Below are 21,467 nucleotides of genomic sequence, written 5' to 3'. Positions count from 1 at the left end.
AACTCTAAATCATATAAGGTCTAAAACCAAAGTATCTTGAAATGCTTTTAAAATATAGTGAATTTATTGCAATACAAGAGTCTGCTACTTGTGCGTAATGAAAGATGAGAAACGAAAACGATAGATATTCGAATAATTTATGTAATTATAGCAAATAAAATTAGTCTGTAGTTATAGCAAATACTACTGAAAGTCCTCAACCAGCGACGTCATTTGGGTAACACAGAAGGGCAATTGCTACCTTCTGCGTTTAAGAAATACTGATAGTTTAGTCAATTGTATTGTAACATAATAACAAAAACCCATGAAACTCCTATATCCTTGGGTGCCCGGTGGCTCAGTGGTAGAGCGTCCTCTTCCGCTGCTAGGGGTCCCTGATTCGATCCCAGCTCGCGCCGTGTGGACTTTGTGGTGGACGAACACGGTGCTCGTGGGTTTTCTCGGGGTTCTCCTTTCCTCCCACTTTCTTCATTCCAACATTTCACTCATTTCTCATTATCACCGTCTCCTTTAGCCTAACCGGCATATTCATGGAAAGAAAAACTCAAACATTTCATTTCATTTCATTTTCCTATACCCTCGTTAGGCAAAATAAAGAAACGTGACTCCACAAGCAAAATCTGAAATGACGCTTATGTCTTAGGCAAGAACCAAAATGCCGTTTTCTTGTTACTGTATTTGTTCTCCCTCAAATGTCGATACGAAATAAGTCGTCGAATGTATTGACAATAAACAACGTTTAGGAGCTCTGAACACATTGAAATTTTTAGTGTATGAAATACCTATTTTGAAATCTTTCAAGCTGTTTTACATCTTTTGCTAATAGTTACGAAATGTAAAATAATGATCCTTGAATAAGTAAGTACAAGTTTCGTATGATTTAATGGGGAGTCATTATTTGATTACAATTAAGTATTCTTCCAAAGGCATTCCGATGATATGACCTACTAAAAACGTTTTCTGTTATATTTTGAATTCCCGATATTTTCTCTAGACGAACATTTGGAATCTACTATATTTCCTCTGTCCTAATGAATTTTAATGATATAATTCATTGGTTTAAAACTATTAGATTGCTTCTACTTATTAATAGTATATGGCGTAATGTAAATTATTATCTGTTATATTTCTAGGCGTACTTGTTGGAACCGGAGTAAGCAGCCAGAATAATAACAGAATTTCAGTGCGTACAGTTCCTGTAGTTGGAGCTATTGGTGGATATGGTCTTGGTGCTACTGGACTTAGCGGTATTGGACTTAGTGGTGTTGGACTCGGTGGTATTGGAGTTGGTGGAGCTGGTCTAGGTGCCACCGGACTGACTGGTCTTGGATTAGGTGGTGTTGGTGTTGCTGGCTATGGACTTGCCGGATCTGCACTCTTGCGTGGTGGATATGGACCATGGGGTTACGCTGGACAAGGTCTCCGAGGAATTGGTCTCCTTGGGTAAAATATATTGAAATAATATTTGTAAAATATAATTAGAAATATAGCCATTCAACTGAACAAGAATTTCTTTTCTTATATTAGTGAAAAATTCCGTTGTTAATATCTTCCTTTCTTGGTTTAATCTAATACCATAAAGAAGGCTCCTAATTTAGTGGCTAACACACAATCACACTTGGCCGTTGAAGGAATAGTTTCTAAGATCTAGTTATCCAAATGTTAGAAAAATGAGACAAGTGTGTTCTATGCGTCTGAAGCAGAACTACAATTCAGTTTCAGAAAACAGACCTAAACAGACAGATAGGTCTGAGGTCAACAAGCTAGACGATATACATTGGAAATTCCATTTACAAACACATAAGCATGCTAAGAGCTAAATAAATGTTATTGCTGTCCCGATTATTTTTAGAAATATCTTCCTCAAACAGCGTTCGGTTAACAATTTAGTATAACTCTCCAGAATACCTTTGCCGACAATTTGTGGTGAATATGATTTTTTAGCAAAATGTATTTTTGCCGAAATTTTATATATACAGATCAAATCAGAATAAAGATGAATGAATCTAATTTAAAATAAGTTAAGTATGCGAACTGTTACCTACATACTGTAAAGTAATAAAACTTGAAGCGAATTTCGCATTCTATAGCAATAATTGTTTATAAAGAAAATTACCAGAAAGTTGTCTACGGACGCTCTGGGTTACATGAACAAGTCAAATCAATATGTTTTCTACCAAATATCTGTCAAATTTGAGCATTTTGGTAACTCTCGTAATGCAAACTTGCAATACAGCATTTCTCATCACGAGCAGGGTATTTCGGTAGTTAACTGAATACTTTTAGACATTTCCAAATAAGACTAGCATTCAATGTGTACCATCTTAAATGATAGTGTTAATGTGATACAAAGTGTAATGCTACGTACATAGATTGTCGGGTGTCATATGTTTAGTTATTATTAATATTAGACTACGAATTTCATTGTTATTTGCTGTTTTCAATTTTTCTTGGTATATCATAGCAGAATTTGTTATTAATATTTGCACTTTAAATTTCAAGGCGCATTATTCACATAAGGATTTCTAAATACTGTATTACCACAGTTTTGAAACTCAAGATTAATTATCTTATATATGAATATTAAGAAGGATATGTTAAACCACATAAAACATAATACCGTAGTATCACAGTTTCTCTAAAATTTGCATAGGAAATACTAGAAAAACATCATCCGATTTCATGCTAAAGATACCAATCTCAAGTTCTGTCAAACGGAAATTCTGTATTTAGATTAAACTTTTATACATTCGAAGTTGCATTTGTGTCTTAGGAACGCCGGTATGACTAAACGTAATAAATAGATCATGAATTTATGTGAATTGCTTTACACCGAAATATATGTTGACTTACTCAAAAACTCAAAAATATACTACTTGATAAGTATTATTACAACCGTTGTTACTAATATTCTCATTTTCATTCAACGCTAAGTAATCGAATCTTTAATCATGTCCACTCTCATAACTAAGGTGCTAAGTCACTTGATCGAAGAGTGATTCGGATCTATTTGGTCTAGGAATTAATTCGTGCGGTTGGTACGCACACATTGAAGCTGTAGTACAAACACAAAATACATAAATACCTTAAGAAAAATATTGTCCATCGCTAGCCACCACTTTCGCCCATCTGTCAGGCAATGTACGGATTCCGTGGCGAAAGAAGTCCTCATCCTTGGAAGCTATCCAGTCAGAGACCCATGTTTCGATATCTTCTGAAGAAGTAAACCGCTGTCCAATCAAATCGTTGTTCATGCAATCGAACAAGTAGTAGTCCGAAGGAGCAACGTCCGGTGAATACGGCGGGTGGGGTAAAACTTCCCATTCGACATTTTCTAAATAGGTTTTGACCGGTTTTGCGACATGTGGGCGAGCGTTATCATGTTGAACAATAAGTTTATCATGTCTGTTCTCCCATTCTCGTCGTGTTCTGGCCAGAGCTTGCTTCAAACGCATTAATTGTCGTCGATAACGTTCTCCATTCATAGTTTCACCCGGTTGCAGCAGCTCATAGTACACCACACCTTTCATATCCCACCATATGCACAGCATAACCTTTGCACAGTGAATATCTCGTTTTGGTTGTGATGGACCTGGTTCACCAGGTTTCACCTAGGCCTTTTTTCGTTTAGGGTTCTCGTAATGGATCCACTTCTCATCACCCGTCATAATTCGATGCAGAAACCCCTTTCTGCTTTGTCGTTGAAGCAGCAATTCGCAAATGGTTTTTCGTCTTTCAACGTCTCTGTCTTTCAATTCATGTGGAACCCAATGTGACATCTTTTGAATCATTCCCATGGCTTTCAAGCGTTTGGAGACTGTTGTTTGATTAACGCCTAATGCTGCTGCAAGTTGTTCCACCGTTTGACACGAATCCTGCTCGAGCAATGCTGTCAATTCTTCGTCTTGAAATTTTTTTGGCTGTCCAGCTCGCTCTTGGTCTGCCAAGCCGAAATCACCACTTCTAAACCGTGCAAACCACTTCTGACACGTTCGCTCAGCTAGAGCATGGTCACCATACACTTCCACCAAAATACGATGACTTTCAGTCGCACTTTTCTGCATGTTAAAGTAATGCAGCAGGACACCCCGCAAAAACACTTTATCAGGCACAAATTGCGCCATGTTCACTTAACTACAAACTGGTGTTGTTGACGCTTTAATCCACTGACCTATACTACGAACGATACGCGATGACAGGGGGTTTGCAACACATGTGTGGATACACGGGACTGTGGGACGCTCCGTTCGTTGCGCCATCTCTTGTCCACCCGCACGAATTAATTCCTAGACCAAATAATATCGAAAACAATACTGTAAAATGGATCACTGTAAGCCAGGAACTACGACAAAATCCAGTGTCGGATTTGAGGAAAGTTATATACATGGAGACAATAGACTCTTAACCCAAAATCCAACAGGAATCTTAGCCTAAACAATAAATCAGACTCACGTATAATCCATCTTAAACATTATACCATAAAGAATTAGTGTTCCTTAAGAAATGTATCACTATAGAGAATCGCTTGGAACAAAGACGATTTGGACGCCATTAAGACGTCAGTCTTCAGCACTGCTACACAAAGAGCAAATGAAATTCATAGACTAAATATTAAACATGGAAGTTTCTGGGTGTATGTACTTGGATGTAAAAAAAAAAATAATAATACAGCAATCTTCAAGGAGGTGGACGATGCTTTCTTTAAATTTCATTGTAACAATTTATCCCTAGGAAAACAAAACCAATCTCCGTAAATCAGACTTATTTTAAATACTGTTAAATATTTGTATAGGAGAGCTTTCGGATGAAGCAGGTTCTTCATACACTTTTCATTTTGACCATCTGCTAACGGAAATAATATTATGTCAGTGCAAAATTTAAAAATGTATACATTGCTTAAAAGAGTTTCATGCAGAGGAATCGTTTCTTCCTTTCCTTTGGTTTAGTACAATAATCTAGTGGAAATGAAACCATACACCAATAAATCAAATTAACTATACATACTTCTTCAAATATTATATGTAGGTTGTGCTGTTCTTACGTTTAAAACTAACTTCTTCAGATTAATCACTCGAGAAAGCTCGATGACATCAACAAAGATCTACACAAAACACTATTAACTAACAAGCAGAATAAAAGGCAATGGCTTATTCTTAAGAAAACGTAACACCTAAAGGTAGCAATGAGAACTTCAAAAGGGGAAGACGAGGAGAGTCTTTAACTTTTCTTCCTGAACCCTTGTTTAATAGTGATTAAACAATACATGTACATAACTATATATTTTTGATCTTGTCATGAGTTAAAAGAGATCATCAGTTCAGTTCTTCCATTTCGATAGTTGTAAAAATATATTGAGTAGTGCGACTAAGTGCTTATACAGGTAAACTGCCATTAATTCGGGCAGGTGGCTAGTGCAATATGATATATTCGACTATTTTACATCGAAAACTACCAATTAAAAAGACAAAATTTTGTACCGTTCTATTTTATCACATATTTACCCATATGTTATTTTGTAATACTTAATGCATATGATTTCAGTACTTCCTCTTCAAGTATATGAAAGGATTATAGACATGAAATATACTTGCTACTGCTTTATTTTTATTTCAAACAACATTTCTTAAAATCATTATTAACCGAGGTATCCGACACCTCCGATTCCAGCGTGAAGATTGCCGCCAACTCTTCTCACAATTGCATTAAATCCATTGATATCATCAGCTCCGTATGTAACAATTCTACGACTGCCATCAGGTTCAATAAAGCTGTATTGTCCTCTGACGACTGGACCATCACGAATTTCAGTCTGTTGTTTGTTGTCTCCTGTGAGGCGATCACTCACTGCGTAGCCAAATTGATATCGCGGGTAGGCCTAAATGATACATTCTACACTGATTCATTTATCTCATAAGTAATTAGATACATTTTATGTTTATGTAAACTGAAAATATCTATGAGGAAAACAATAACTCACAAAACATTTTCGAATCCATATAATGTAATATTTCCTCAAAAATAGATATCAGCAAGAATTATTATGTAATATCGATAGTACTTAAATGTATATTCTAATAAATATTCGCTCCATAAAACTGATATATATTTCTAGAACCATTTTTAATTCTTTAATATGTACCTGTAAATTAATAGTAATTTTTATTTAATATTTTATTAATTTGAACCTCTTGATAATTGAAGTCATTGTTTTTAACAATCCAAATTTTTGTTTGCCAGATATTTTAAATCATTACCTTAAATAGTTAAAAACTCACTATTCCTACATAATAAACTTGTAACATACACCTTCGGACACATTAATATTTTGGAACCATAATTCAGATATAGTTGCTTAACGAGACTTACATAATAATCAACTCCACCAACACCTCCTAAAACGCCAACTGCATAAGCAAAAGATGCGAAAGCGATGAGAGCGAAAATGATCTGAAAGAATGAAACCATATATATTCTTAAAATATCCTTATAGTTTATTACCGAGTAATATGCACAAGTAGCAATTAAAACAATGAAAACATTCGAGTACCGAAAAACTGTTCCTTGTGAGCTACTCACAGGAGACATTTGAACATTACTATTATTGTGTGTTATATAGGTATTTTGTGTTGTGTGATGGTGAGTAAGTAATTTGAGAGTACTAATTCATTATACCTTCTATCAAAGTGTTGTGACCTTGCTGTCTAAAATCAACCCTGAAAATGTTTTCTCAGAAAGTACATGTGTAATACACATGTTTAGAATAGACTAATACGGTTTGATAGGTAAATGTTTGTTCTAATTTCCTTCATTATTTGAAAATGAAACATTGTAGCTGTGAACTGTCTACTTCCTACATTTAAAGACGATCGTAGCTCTCTGCGTCGTGGGATGCATTGGAATTGAATTACCGTTAGCCTGTTATTATTTAATTAAATGACAAATATATTAGCATCACATGCTCAAGACCAGAGAATGTAATTGCATTATCAAGGTGAATTGCATGCTATGATAAAAGAAAACATCTTCTTACAGAAAAAACTTAACCCGCACAGACACGTATATGCAATATAATGCGGCTCATCACGTAACTCTACCAATCATCATTGACAATGAATATTAAACAGATTACACTTTGTGGGCATTCAGTTAGTGCACATGCTTAATCTGTCCAGTTCATATTGCATATGCTGTTGTCTTTTATGACTTACTGACTTTCAAATATGATCTTTATTCATACTTTCTATAATTCGTTGTTGGTGTGGCGTTTCCTTTAGCCAAAGAATGAGTAACATTGAAGGAAGAAAGATCTTTTCCATTTAGTCAAATAAAATAAATCTCATAATGAATATTTAAGATTTAAGTTTCTACTTTTGAAGAAAGAACAACTGTTATTGTTATCAGAGTCTTACACTACCCGTAGATTTTTAAAATACATATTATTGCAATGATATTTATAAGAATATTGGTGAATTTTACTTACTGTGTAAGTGTTCATTTTTCGTAATTAATTCGTATAAAATAATTTGTTAAACTGTATTATCTGCAGTCAGTCCAGAAGATTTTATTTGTTTTCAAGCGGAAAGAAAGCTGATAATGCGACACAATTAGGAAGGAAATCTTTAGCTTCTTGGTTTCCAACTCTAATTATTAAATCTTTATTATTTCTCTTTTCAATTAATAGTGCCAAATATATCTTAGCAATGTTGGGGTGTTGTTACATCAGAAAATATTAATGAAAATTGTGAAATTTTTCTTACCAATTTACAGCAATTAATTAATGTAATGTAAAATAAAAATTTTATTTGAAAGTTTTACTTGTTAATCACAATTTAGACAACATTTTGATGTGAGAATTTCCTTAATTACTTGGTTCATTTCCGGAGATGTTTGTATAAAAGTGGTTTAGCATTTACCAGGATAACATATCTCTTCCAAAGTTTCAAAGAGAAGCTGAGTAATCGCATCCGAAATGGTAAGGGATTTGTAAATGTTTACACAATTATGATTATGGTTATACGTAACATTTATTTGTTAGATGTTTTTTGCTTGAGTTTTAAGGGTAAATTTAGAAATGTTTACTAGAAAATTCTAAAGTTACCAAATTTATAGTGTGATGGTTATTTCAAAAAAAGTCGTAGTCTAAAATATTCCACTAATTTAGACAATCATTATAAAGGCATTCTGAAGTGCAATACGTACAAATCACTCTAAGTATGATAATAAAACCTTTTATTTTTTTTAATTAAAATTCCATGAGTGAACTATGATATCGTAAGTATCGAAAATCTTATGGTTCGCCTTTGTCTGCCCTTTCGTCAATTCGACGTACCAAGAATAGATTCTATCTCCATCATTTAGTCTATTCAAACTAGAAGTTGGTATAAATTAGTCACTTTCGGCTTCAGTGTTTATCGCAATAGAACGAAAATGGGAACAGAAAGAGAGTAACGGTTATTTCCAAACAATTCAGTAACTTAAGCCAACGAATCATGTCTTTCCAGACACTCTACCAAACCATATATTTGGTACAAATTTTAGATTACTTGGAATTTCAATACAAATTACCACAGAGAAACGAAAGACAAATTATATTGAGATACGACGTAAGCAATCGATTAATTGAAGAAAAAATAGGTTCTAAGATGTTCATTAACCATCTATGAAACAGCACCTAGTTTAAATAAGCGATTTCTGTTTCAACACTTATCGTCATGGAAGAAAGCGAGACTGGTTTTGGGGGTTTTCTGCAAACTATCAGTGTCTTAAGATGTATATCCAAATACAGCATGAACACTTTACTAAAATCGGGAGAGATTGAAATTTACTACTACTTCCGGTTTTAGCACTGAGTTTTATGGAGTAAGAACAGTAAGAGATAGAGGAATGTTATTTCTTGAGAACTATTAACTTTCCCATGGATGGCTTTTATCTTCTTGATTGACACACTACTCAAACTGGAAACGGTTCAAATTAGAAATTTTCTGTTCAATCTTATTAACATATAAGAAAATGATTATAGATAGAGACATGTGAATCTCTGTAAACGAATCAGGATATCAAGGAAAATTAAAATAACAATCTTTATACCCTACCGAACTTGGTAGGAGATGGAATGTACTAATGTTCTCGGTTTCAATACTGATTTGCTTAGAGGAGAAATGGTAAAAATATCGACATGCAGTTACTTACAATTGATTCATCTTCCCGAGAAAATATTGCACTTTCTCTTGTAATTCTCTACCCAAACTGGAAACAGTTTAAATTAAAAAATTCCATTTCTTCATTTATATTCATAGCATAGATATAACGACGAGCATCTTCCTGTAACCGATTTAGGGTGTTAAGAGAACATACCTTCAGGCACCAATCACCTATCAACATCCCGCAGGGAGTGAAGTTTACTACCATTTTCTTTTTAATAATGATTTTTGTAGAGCAAGAACTTAAGATATACCGAAACGCAGTTTATTGCTTTGATTCAGCTTCGCAAGAGCTGATTCCATCTCCTTTTACAAGCATCTATTTGATTCCGAAGTGGTACAAATTAACGGTTTCCACTTTCAGCCTCAGATTCCCATTCCGTCATAGAACAAAAGCAGTAAAATATAGCTGTTATGACTAACTCCGTTCTATAATGCATTATGTGACCGAGGATAATAGTATATGTTCGATCTTATTATCGTTTTGCAACCAGTAGATAAAGATGTACATTTCATGTTTCAGTATTGAATTCCCGTAGTTTGTATGGCTGCTATCGTTTCACACTGTGGAACGAAACATGCTTATTAAATATGTCAAACGTCTCTGTAGTTTAACTATAGTATGGCTTATATTATGTTTGATTTGTTTTTAAGGCCGCTAAATTTATTTTGGTAATAGTTATGTATAGTAAATACGAACACACTTCTTTTATATTGCAGATGACCTCAACATTTATCTTTGCCCTCTTGATGCTAGCCAGTACTTGCTACGGTATGTATGCATAATGTTATATAAATTATAACTCTAAATCATATAAGGTCTAAAGCCAAAGTATCTTGAAATGCTTTTAAAATATAGTGAATTTATTGCAATACAAGAGTCTGCTATTTGTGCGTAATGAAAGATGAGAAATGAAAACGATAGATATTCGAATAATTTATGTAATTATAGCAAATAAAATTAGTCTGTAGTTATAGCAAATACTACTGAAAGTCCTCAACCAGGGACGTCATTTGGGTAACACAGAAGGGCAATTGCTACCTTCTGCGTTTAAGAAATACTGATAGTTTAGTCAATTGTATTGTAACATAATAACAAAAACCCATGAAACTCCTATATCCTTGGGTGCCCGGTGGCTCAGTGGTAGAGCGTCCTCTTCCGCTGCTAGGGGTCCCTGATTCGATCCCAGCTCGCGCCGTGTGGACTTTGTGGTGGACGAACACGGTACTCGTGGGTTTTCTCGGGGTTCTCCTTTCCTCCCACTTTCTTCATTCCAACATTTCACTCATTTCTCATTATCACCGTCTCCTTTAGCCTAACCGGCATATTCATGGGACGTAAAACTCAAACATTTCATGTCATTTCATTTTCCTATACCCTCGATAGTCAAGGTAAAGAAACGTGACTCCACAAGCAAAATCTGAAATGACGCTTATGTCTTAGGCAAGAACCAAAATGCCGTTTTCTTGTTACTGTATTTGTTCTCCCTCAAATGTCGATACGAAATAAGTCGTCGAATGTATTGACAATAAACAACGTTTAGGAGCTCTGAACACATTGAAATTTTTAGTGTATGAAATACCTATTTTGAAATCTTTCAAGCTGTTTTACATCTTTTGCTAATAGTTACGAAATGTAAAATAATGATCCTTGAATAAGTAAGTACAAGTTTCGTATGATTTAATGGGGAGTCATTATTTGATTACAATTAAGTATTCTTCCAAAGGCATTCCGATGATATGACCTACTAAAAACGTTTTCTGTTATATTTTGAATTCCCGATATTTTCTCTAGACGAACATTTGGAATCTACTATATTTCCTCTGTCCTAATGAATTTTAATGATATAATTCATTGGTTTAAAACTATTAGATTGCTTCTACTTATTAATAGTATATGGCGTAATGTAAATTATTATCTGTTATATTTCTAGGCGTACTTGTTGGAACCGGAGTAAGCAGCCAGAATAATAACAGAATTTCAGTGCGTACAGTTCCTGTAGTTGGAGCTATTGGTGGATATGGTCTTGGTGCTACTGGACTTAGCGGTATTGGACTTAGTGGTGTTGGACTCGGTGGTATTGGAGTTGGTGGAGCTGGTCTAGGTGCCACCGGACTGACTGGTCTTGGATTAGGTGGTGTTGGTGTTGCTGGCTATGGACTTGCCGGATCTGCACTCTTGCGTGGTGGATATGGACCATGGGGTTACGCTGGACAAGGTCTCCGAGGAATTGGTCTCCTTGGGTAAAATATATTGAAATAATATTTGTAAAATATAATTAGAAATATATCCATTCAACTGAACAAGAATTTCTTTTCTTATATTAGTGAAAAATTCCGTTGTTAATATCTTCCTTTCTTGGTTTAATCTAATACCATAAAGAAGGCTCCTAATTTAGTGGCTAACACACAATCACACTTGGCCGTTGAAGGAATAGTTTCTAAGATCTAGTTATCCAAATGTTAGTAAAATGAGACAAGTGTGTTCTATGCGTCTGAAGCAGAACTACAATTCAGTTTCAGAAAACAGACCTAAACAGACAGATAGGTCTGAGGTCAACAAGCTAGACGATATACATTGGAAATTCCATTTACAAACACATAAGCATGCTAAGAGCTAAATAAATGTTATTGCTGTCCCGATTATTTTTAGAAATATCTTCCTCAAACAGCGTTGGGTTAACAATTTAGTATAACTCTCCAGAATACCTTTGCCGACAATTTGTGGTGAATATGATTTTTTAGCAAAATGTATTTTTGCCGAAATTTTATATATACAGATCAAATCAGAATAAAGATGAATGAATCTAATTTAAAATAAGTTAAGTGTGCGAACTGTTACCTACATACTGTAAAGTAATCAAACTTGAAGCGAATTTCGCATTCTATAGCAATAATTGTTTATAAAGAAAATTACCAGAAAGTTCTCTACGGACGCTCTGGGTTATATGAACAAGTCAAATCAATATGTTTTCTACCAAATATCTGTCAAATTTGAGCATTTTGGTAACTCTCGTAATGCAAACTTGCAATACAGCATTTCTCATCACGAGCAGGGTATTTCGGTAGTTAACTGAATACTTTTAGACATTTCCAAATAAGACTAGCATTCAATGTGTACCATCTTAAATGATAGTGTTAATGTGATACAAAGTGTAATGCTACGTACATAGATTGTCGGGTGTCATATGTTTAGTTATTATTAATATTAGACTACGAATTTCATTGTTATTTGCTGTTTTCAATTTTTCTTGGTATATCATAGCAGAATTTGTTATTAATATTTGCACTTTAAATTTCAAGGCGCATTATTCACATAAGGATTTCTAAATACTGTATTACCACAGTTTTGAAACTCAAGATTAATTATCTTATATATGAATATTAAGAAGGATATGTTAAACCACATAAAACATAATACCGTAGTATCACAGTTTCTCTAAAATTTGCATAGGAAATACTAGAAAAACATCATCCGATTTCATGCTAAAGATACCAATCTCAAGTTCTGTCAAACGGAAATTCTGTATTTAGATTAAACTTTTATACATTCGAAGTTGCATTTGTGTCTTAGGAACGCCGGTATGACTAAACGTAATAAATAGATCATGAATTTATGTGAATTGCTTTACACCGAAATATATGTTGGCTTACTCAAAAACTCAAAAATATACTATTTGATAAGTATTATTACAACCGTTGTTACTAATATTCTCATTTTCATTCAACGCTAAGTAATCGAATCTTTAATCATGTCCACTCTCATAACTAAGGTGCTAAGTCACTTGATCGAAGAGTGATTCGGATCTATTTGGTCTAGGAATTAATTCGTGCGGTTGGTACGCACACATTGAAGCTGTAGTACAAACACAAAATACATAAATACCTTAAGAAAAATATTGTCCATCGCTAGCCACCACTTTCGCCCATCTGTCAGGCAATGTACGGATTCCGTGGCGAAAGAAGTCCTCATCCTTGGAAGCTATCCAGTCAGAGACCCATGTTTCGATATCTTCTGAAGAAGTAAACCGCTGTCCAATCAAATCGTTGTTCATGCAATCGAACAAGTAGTAGTCCGAAGGAGCAACGTCTGGTGAATACGGCGGGTGGGGTAAAACTTCCCATTCGACATTTTCTAAATAGGTTTTGACCGGTTTTGCGACATGTGGGCGAGCGTTATCATGTTGAACAATAAGTTTATCATGTCTGTTCTCCCATTCTCGTCGTGTTCTGGCCAGAGCTTGCTTCAAACGCATTAATTGTCGTCGATAACGTTCTCCATTCATAGTTTCACCCGGTTGCAGCAGCTCATAGTACACCACACCTTTCATATCCCACCATATGCACAGCATAACCTTTGCACAGTGAATATCTCGTTTTGGTTGTGATGGACCTGGTTCACCAGGTTTCACCTAGGCCTTTTTTCGTTTAGGGTTCTCGTAATGGATCCACTTCTCATCACCCGTCATAATTCGATGCAGAAACCCCTTTCTGCTTTGTCGTTGAAGCAGCAATTCGCAAATGGTTTTTCGTCTTTCAACGTCTCTGTCTTTCAATTCATGTGGAACCCAATGTGACATCTTTTGAATCATTCCCATGGCTTTCAAGCGTTTGGAGACTGTTGTTTGATTAACGCCTAATGCTGCTACAAGTTGTTCCTGCGTTTGACACGAATCCTGCTCGAGCAATGCTGTCAATTCTTCGTCTTGAAATTTTTTTGGCTGTCCAGCTCGCTCTTGGTCTGCCAAGCCGAAATCACCACTTCTAAACCGTGCAAACCACTTCTGACACGTTCGCTCAGCTAGAGCATGGTCACCATACACTTCCACCAAAATACGATGACTTTCAGTCGCACTTTTCTGCATGTTAAAGTAATGCAGCAGGACACCCCGCAAAAACACTTTATCAGGCACAAATTGCGCCATGTTCACTTAACTACAAACTGGTGTTGTTGACGCTTTAATCCACTGACCTATACTACGAACGATACGCGATGACAGGGGGTTTGCAACACATGTGTGGATACACGGGACTGTGGGACGCTCCGTTCGTTGCGCCATCTCTTGTCCACCCGCACGAATTAATTCCTAGACCAAATAATATCGAAAACAATACTGTAAAATGGATCACTGTAAGCCAGGAACTACGACAAAATCCAGTGTCGGATTTGAGGAAAGTTATATACATGGAGACAATAGACTCTTAACCCAAAATCCAACAGGAATCTTAGCCTAAACAATAAATCAGACTCACGTATAATCCATCTTAAACATTATACCATAAAGAATTAGTGTTCCTTAAGAAATGTATCACTATAGAGAATCGCTTGGAACAAAGACGATTTGGACGCCATTAAGACGTCAGTCTTCAGCACTGCTACACAAAGAGCAAATGAAATTCATAGACTAAATATTAAACATGGAAGTTTCTGGGTGTATGTACTTGGATGTAAAAAAAGAAAAATAATAATACAGGAATCTTCAAGGAGGTGGACGATGCTTTCTTTAAATTTCATTGTAACAATTTATCCCTAGGAAAACAAAACCAATCTCCGTAAATCAGACTTATTTTAAACACTGTTAAATATTTGTATAGGAGAGCTTTCGGATGAAGCAGGTTCTTCATACACTTTTCATTTTGACCATCTGCTAACGGTAATATTATTATCTCAGTGCAAAATTTAAAAATGTATACATTGCTTAAAAGAGTTTCATGCAGAGGAATCGTTTCTTCCTTTCCTTTGGTTTAGTACAATAATCTAGTGGAAATGAAACCATACACCAATAAATCAAATTAACTATACATACTTCTTCAAATATTATATGTAGGTTGTGCTGTTCTTACGTTTAAAAGTAACTTCTTCAGATTAATCACTCGAGAAAGCTAGATGACATCAACAAAGATCTACACAAAACACTATTAACTAACAAGCAGAATAAAAGGCAATGGCTTATTCTTAAGAAAACGTAACACCTAAAGGTAGCAATGAGAACTTCAAAAGGGGAAGACGAGGAGAGTCTTTAACTTTTCTTCCTGAACCCTTGTTTAATAGTGATTAAACAATACATCTACATAACTATATATTTTTGATCTTGGCATGAGTTAAAAGAGATCATCAGTTCAGTTCTTCCATTTCGATAGTTGTAAAAATATATTGAGTAGTGCGACTAAGTGCTTATACAGATAAACTGCCATTAATTCGGGCAGGTGGCTAGTGCAATATGATATATTCGACTATTTTACATCGAAAACTACCAATTAAAAAGACAAAATTTTGTACCGTTCTATTTTATCACATATTTACCCATATGTTATTTTGTAATACTTAATGCATATGATTTCAGTACTTCCTCTTCAAGTATATGAAAGGATTACATGAAATATTCTTGCTACTGCTTTATTTTTATTTCAAACTACATTTCTTAAAATCATTATTAACCGAGGTATCCGACACCTCCGATTCCAGCGTGAAGATTGCCGCCAACTCTTCTAACAATTGCATTAAATCCATTGATATCATCAGCTCCGTATGTAACAATTCTACGACTGCCATCAGGTTCAATAAAGCTGTATTGTCCTCTGACGACTGGACCATCACGAATTTCAGTCTGTTGTTTGTTGTCTCCTGTGAGGCGATCACTCACTGCGTAGCCAAATTGATATCGCGGGTAGGCCTAAATGATACATTCTACACTGATTCATTTATCTCATAAGTAATTAGATACATTTTATGTTTATGTAAACTGAAAATATCTATGACGAAAACAATAACTCACAAAACATTTTCGAATCCATATAATGTAATATTTCCTCAAAAATAGATATCAGCAAGAATTATTATGTAATATCGATAGTACTTAAATGTATATTCTAATAAATATTCGCTCCTTAAAACTGATATATATTTCTAGAACTATTTTTAATTCTTTAATATGTACCTGTAAATTAATAGTAATTTTTATTTAATATTTTATTAATTTGAACCTCTTGATAATTGAAGTCATTGTTTTTAACAATCCAAATTTTTGTTTGCCAGATATTTTAAATCATTACCTTAAATAGTTAAAAACTCACTATTCCTACATAATAAACTTTTAACATACACCTTCGGACACATGAATATTTTGGAACCATAATTCAGATATAGTTGCTTAACGAGACTTACATAATAATCAACTCCACCAACACCTCCTAAAACGCCAACTGCATAAGCAAAAGATGCGAAAGCGATGAGAGCAAAAATGATCTGAAAGAATGAAACCATATATATTCTTAAAATATCCTTATAGTTTATTACCGAGTAATATGCACAAGTAGCAATTAAAACAATGAAAACATTCGAGTACCGAAAAACTGTTCCTTGTGAGCTACTCACAGGAGACATTTGAACATTACTATTATTGTGTGTTATATAGGTATTTTGTGTTGTGTGATGGTGAGTAAGTAATTAGAGAGTACTAATTCATTATACCTTCTATCAAAGTGTTGTGACCTTGCTGTCTAAAATCAACCCTGAAAATGTTTTCTCAGAAAGTACATGTGTAATACACATGTTTAGAATAGACTAATACGGTTTGATAGGTAAATGTTTGTTCTAATTTCCTTCATTATTTGAAAATGAAACATTGTAGCTGTGAACTGTCTACTTCCTACATTTAAAGACGATCGTAGCTCTCTGCGTCGTGGGATGCATTGGAATTGAATTACCGTTAGCCTGTTATTATTTAATTAAATGACAAATATATTAGCATCACATGCTCAAGACCAGAGAATGTAATTGCATTATCAAGGTGAATTGCATGCTATGATAAAAGAAAACATCTTCTTACAGAAAAAACTTAATCCGCACAGACACGTATATGCAATATAATGAGGCTCATCACGTAACTCTACCAATAATCATTGACAATGAATATTAAACAGATTACACTTTGTGGGCATTCAGTTAGTGCACATGCTTAATCTGTCCAGTTCATATTGCATATGCTGTTGTCTTTTATGACTTACTGACTTTCAAATATGATCTTTATTCATACTTTCTATAATTCGTTGTTGGTGTGGCGTTTCCTTTAGCCAAAGAATGAGTAACATTGAAGGAAGAAAGATCTTTTCCATTTAGTCAAATAAAATAAATCTCATAATGAATATTTAAGATTTAAGTTTCTACTTTTGAAGAAAGAACAACTATTATTGTTATCAGAGTCTTACACAACCCGTAGATTTTTAAAATACATATTATTGCAATGATATTTATAAGAATATTGGTGAATTTTACTTACTGTGTAAGTGTTCATTTTTCGTAATTAATTCGTATAAAGTAATTTGTTAAACTGTATTATCTGCAGTCAGTCCAGAAGATTTTATTTGTTTTCAAGCGGAAAGAAATCTGATAATGCGACACAATTAGGAAGGAAATCTTTAGCTTCTTGGTTTCCAACTCTAATTATTAAATCTTTATTATTTCTCTTTTCAATTAATAGTGCCAAATATATCTTAGCAATGTTGGGGTGTTGTTACATCAGAAAATATTAATGAAAATTGTGAAATTTTTCTTACCAATTTACAGCAATTAATTAATATAATGTAAAATAAAAATTTTATTTGAAAGTTTTACTTGTTAATCACAATTTAGACAACATTTTGATGTGAGAATTTCCTTAATTACTTGGTTCATTTCCTGAGATGTTTGTATAAAAATGGTTTAGCATTTACCAGGATAACATATCTCTTCCAAAGTTTCAAAGAGAAGCTGAGTAATCGCATCCGACATGGTAAGGGATTTGTAAATGTTTACACAATTATGATTATGGTTATACGTAACATTTATTTGTTAGATCTTTTTTGCTTGAGTTTTAAGGGTAAATTTAGAAATGTTTACTAGAAAATTCTAAAGTTACCAAATTTATAGTGTGATGGTTATTTCAAAAAAGTCGTAGTCTAAAATATTCCACTAATTTAGACAATCATTATAAAGGCATTCTGAACTGCAATACGTACAAATCACTCTAAGTATGATAATAAAACCTTTTATTTTTTTATTAAAATTCCATGAGTGAACTATGATATCGTAAGTATCGAAAATCTTATGGTTCGCCTTTGTCTGCCCTTTCGTCAATTCGACGTACCAAGAATAGATTCTATCTCCATCATTTAGTCTATTCAAACTAGAAGTTGGTATAAATTAGTCACTTTCGGCTTCAGTGTTTATCGCAATACAACGAAAATGGGAACAGAAAGAGAGTAACGGTTATTTCCAAACAATTCAGTAACTTAAGCCAACGAATCATGTCTTTCCAGACACTCTACCAAACCATATATTTGGTACAAATTTTAGATTACTTGGAATTTCAATACAAATTACCACAGAGAAACGAAAGACAAATTATATTGAGATACGACGTAAGCAATCGATTAATTGAAGAGAAAATAGGTTCTAAGATGTTCATTAACCATCTATGAAACAGCACCTAGTTTAAATAAGCGATTTCTGTTTCAACACTTATCGTCATGGAAGAAAGCGAGACTGGTTTTAGGGGTTTTCTGCAATCTATCAGTGTCTTAAGATGTATATCCAAATACAGCATGAACACTTTACTAAAATCGGGAGAGATTGAAATTTACTACTACTTCCGGTTTTAGCACTGAGTTTTATGGAGTAAGAACAGTAAGAGATAGAGGAATGTTATTTCTTGAGAACTATTTACTTTCCCATGGATGGCTTTTATCTTCTTGATTGACACACTACTCAAACTGGAAACGGTTCAAATTAGAAATTATCTGTTCAATCTTATTAACATATAAGAAAAAGATTATAGATAGAGACATGTGAATCTCTGTAAACGAATCAGGATATCAAGGAAAATTAAAATAACAATCTTTATACCCTACCGAACTTGGTAGGAGATGGAATGTACTAATGTTCTCGGTTTCAATACTGATTTGCTTACAGGAGAAATGGTAAAAATATCGACATGCAGTTACTTACAATTGATTCATCTTCCCGAGAAAATATTGCACTTTCTCTTGTAATTCTCTACCCAAACTGGAAACAGTTTAAATTAAAAAATTCCATTTCTTCATTTATATTCATAGCATAGATATAACGACGAGCGTCTTATTGTAACCGATTTAGGGTGTTAAGAGAACGTACCTTCAGGCACCAATCACCTATCAACATCCCGCAGGGAGTGAAGTTTACTACCATTTTCTTTTTAATAATGATTTTTGTAGAGCACGAACTTAAGATATACCGAAACGCAGTTTATTGCTTTGATTCAGCTTCGCAAGAGCTGATTCCATCTCCTTTTACAAGCATCTATTTTTATTCCGAAGTGGTACAAATTAACGGTTTGCACTTTCAGCCTTAGATTCCTATTCCGTCATAGAACAAAAGCAGTAAAAAATAGCTGTTATGACTAACTGCGTTCTATAATGCATTATGTGTCCGAGGATAATAGTATATGTTCGATCTTATTATCGTTTTGCAACCAGTAGATAAAGATGTACATTTCATGTTTCAGTATTGAATTCCCGTAGTTTGTATGGCTGCTATCGTTTCACACTGTGGAACGAAACATGCTTATTAAATATGTCAAACGTCTCTGTAGTTTAACTATAGTATGGCTTATATTATGTTTGTTGTGTTTTTAAGGCCGCTAAATTTATTTTGGTAATAGTTAGGTATAGTAAATACGAACACACTTCTTTTATATTGCAATTGACCTCAACATTTATCTTTGCCCTCTTGATGCTAGCCAGTACTTGCTACGGTATGTATGCATAATGTTATATAAATTATAACTCTAAATCATATAAGGTCCAAAACCAAAGTATCTTGAAATGCTTTTAAAATATAGTGAATTTATTGCAATACAAGAGTCTGCTATTTGTGCGTAATGAAAGATGAGAAATGAAAACGATAGATATTCGAATAATTTATGTAATTATAGCAAATAAAATTAGTCTGTAGTTATAGCAAATACTACTGAAAGTCCTCAACCAGGGACGTCATTTGGGTAACACAGAAGGGCAATTGCTACCTTCTGCGTTTAAGAAATACTGATAGTTTAGTCAATTGTATTGTAACATAATAACAAAAACCCATGAAACTCCTATATCCTTGGGTGCCCGGTGGCTCAGTGGTAGAGCGTCCTCTTTCGCTGCTAGGGGTCCCTGATTCGATCCAAGCTCGCGCCGTGTGGACTTTGTGGTGGACGAACACGGTACTCGTGGGTTTTCTCGGGGTTCTCCTTTCCTCCCACTTTCTTCATTCCAACATTTCACTCATTTCTCATTATCACCGTCTCCTTTAGCCTAACCGGCATATTCATGGGACGTAAAACTCAAACATTTCATTTCATTTCATTTTCCTATACCCTCGTTAGGCAAGGTAAAGAAACGTGACTCCACAAGCAAAATCTGAAATGACGCTTATGTCTTAGGCAAGAACCAAAATGCCGTTTTCTTGTTACTGTATTTGTTCTCCCTCAAATGTCGATACGAAATAAGTCGTCGAATGTATTGGCAATAAACAACGTTTAGGAGCTCTGAACACATTGAAATTTTTAGTGTATGAAATACCTATTTTGAAATCTTTCAAGCTGTTTTACATCTTTTGCTAATAGTTACGAAATGTAAAATAATGATCCTTGAATACGTAAGTACAAGTTTCGTATGATTTAATGGGGAGTCATTATTTGATTACAATTAAGTCTTCTTCCAAAGGCATTCCGATGATATGACCTACTAAAAACGTTTTCTGTTATATTTTGAATTCTCGATATTTTCTCTAGACGAACATTTGGAATCTACTATATTTCCTCTGTCCTAATGAATTTTAATGATATAATTCATTGGTTTAAAACTATTAGATTGCTTCTACTTATTAATAGTATATGGCGTAATGTAAATTATTATCTGTTATATTTCTAGGCGTACTTGTTGGAACCGGAGTAAGCAGCCAGAATAATAACAGAATTTCAGTGCGTACAGTTCCTGTAGTTGGAGCTATTGGTGGATATGGTATTGGTGCTACTGGACTTAGCGGTATTGGACTTAGTGGTGTTGGACTCGGTGGTATTGGAGTTGGTGGAGCTGGTCTAGGTGTCACCGGACTGACTGGTCTTGGATTAGGTGGTGTTGGTGTTGCTGGCTATGGACTTGCCGGATCTGCACTCTTGCGTGGTGGATATGGACCATGGGGTTACGCTGGACAAGGTCTCCGAGGAATTGGTCTCCTTGGATAAAATATATTGAAATAATATTTGT

Source organism: Thermobia domestica, chromosome 5 (assembly GCF_964235325.1).
Source record: "Thermobia domestica chromosome 5, izTheDome1.hap1.1, whole genome shotgun sequence".
In the NCBI taxonomy this organism is placed as follows: domain Eukaryota; kingdom Metazoa; phylum Arthropoda; class Insecta; order Zygentoma; family Lepismatidae; genus Thermobia; species Thermobia domestica.
The sequence above is the reverse complement of the archived record's forward strand: the minus strand, read 5'-3'. Positions refer to the sequence as shown.